General features: G+C 36.2%; 1 non-coding gene across 1 annotated transcript; it reads right to left on the bottom strand.

Annotated features, from left to right (window-relative positions):
- Positions 1–1,294: 1,294 nt before the first annotated feature.
- On the bottom strand, positions 1,295–1,401 carry LOC128294366 (small nucleolar RNA R71). The gene has a single exon (XR_008284678.1). It is a non-coding gene; the product is annotated as a small nucleolar RNA R71 (small nucleolar RNA).
- Positions 1,402–1,961: the final 560 nt, after the last annotated feature.

Raw genomic sequence — 1,961 nt, 5'->3', positions numbered from 1 at the left:
TGTCTAAGAGTAAATTTGTCATAATTAAGCAGAGTTGATTGTACACCTAGAGATAGGGTGATAAGATTTTGCCAGATTAGGGTGAAACCTAATAAGGGATCCATAAATCGAGTTAATGCAACACTAGATGTTAATTAGAAAGAGATTTCAATTAATCAACCTAGGGTTAGACGTTATTAGTCTCGAGAGAGATAATAATATAACTTAGGGATTTCTACAAATCAAGTTAAATGAATAAATCGTCTAATTCAGAGTCAAATAACAAGTGAAGTCTAGGTGGATTTTTCCTTAGGTATTGTCTTAATCAATCGAATTTTTCTAAAAGCTTTTCCCCAATTTCTCTCTGTGCACTGTTATTTTAGTTAATTAATTTAGATAAACAAATCCCTTAATTTTTAGACTAGATAATAAAAAGAAAGTAATTACTAGTACTCTTGGTTCTTTTGGGTTCGATAATCCGGTCTTGCTAAAGCTATACTACTATTCGATAGGTACACTTGCCTTCATCGTGATAATAGTTAGCTTCAAGAATACTTAATTATAAATTTTTAAAACCTATTGCGAATATCACGTATCAAGTTTTTGGTGCTGTTGCTGGGGAACTAGGATATTAGGAACACTCGATTTTTATTACTTTAGCCATTTTACTTTTATTACAATTTAAATTTTTATTTTCTTTCTAATTCTTCATTTATTTTCTTCTGACAGGTTTTTATAGTGTATGACTAGAAAAAACCTGTCAGGACCATTACTATTTGATAGTGAGATCGATCGCACAGTTTGTAGAAACCAAAGAGAAATAAGGCAAAGCTTACGATACACAAAAGAAGAGCAAGAGGACGATACTTCAACCACAACCGAGGAGATGGCTGAAAACCAAGAAAATCTGCTACCTCCTACGATTGCTGTTAATCAGAATCCTGCTCCACGTACTATGTATGATTATGCTAAACCTTCTTTAACAGGAACTGAATCGAGCATAGTTAGTCCTACTGTTGCTACCAATAATTTTGAATTGAAACCTAACACCATTCAAATGATCCAATAGTTTGTTCAGTTTGATGGTTTGCAGGACGAGGATCCCAACGCTCACTTGGCAATTTTTTTAGAATTTTGAGACACTTTTAAAATCAATTGCGTTTCTGATTATGCCATTCACCTTCGGTTGTTTCCCTTTTCGTTGAGGAATAAGGCTAAACAATGGTTGAACTCGTTACCATGAGGGTCAATCACTACTTGGGAAAAAATGACCGAAAAGTTTTTAATGAAATATTTTCCACCGGCTAAAACAGCCAAATTACGTAATGATATCTCCTCTTTTGTGCAGATGGATTTAGAAACACTATACGATGCATGGGAGAGATACAAGGATCTGTTGAGGAGGTGCCCTCACCATGGGTTACCACTTTGGCTATATGTTCAAACGTCTCATAATGGTCTGAATCCTTCGACTCGACAGATGATCGACGCAGCCGCTGGCGGAACCATTAATAATAAGACACCTGAAGATGCTTATGAATTTATAGAAGAGATGTCACTGAATAATTATCAGTGGCACTTCATGAGGACAAAGCCAATGAAAACAGCTAGTGTTTTTAACATTGATTCGATCACTATGCTCTCTAATCAGGTAGAACTTTTGAACAAAAAAATTAATGGTTTTCTTGGTTCTTCACAGGTTCACCCAGTTATGCAGTGCGAAGCAAATGGAAGTGGATCGAGCAATTCAGATTACCCACCCTATGGCCACAACATGGAGAATGAGCAGTTAAATTACATGGGTAATAATCCTCGATCTCAAAATAATCCTTATAGTAATACTTACAATGCAGGTTGGAGGAACCACCCAAATTTCTCATGGAGAGGCCAAGGGAATTAGCGACCACCACCACCTCCAGGCTTCCAACAACCACCCTACCAACAAGAGAAAAAGCTGAACCTTGAAGAGTTGCTAACAAAAT

This window comes from Gossypium arboreum, chromosome 6 (assembly GCF_025698485.1).
Source record: "Gossypium arboreum isolate Shixiya-1 chromosome 6, ASM2569848v2, whole genome shotgun sequence".
NCBI lineage: Eukaryota > Viridiplantae > Streptophyta > Magnoliopsida > Malvales > Malvaceae > Gossypium > Gossypium arboreum.
This window is presented reverse-complemented; position numbering and strand designations above follow the sequence as displayed.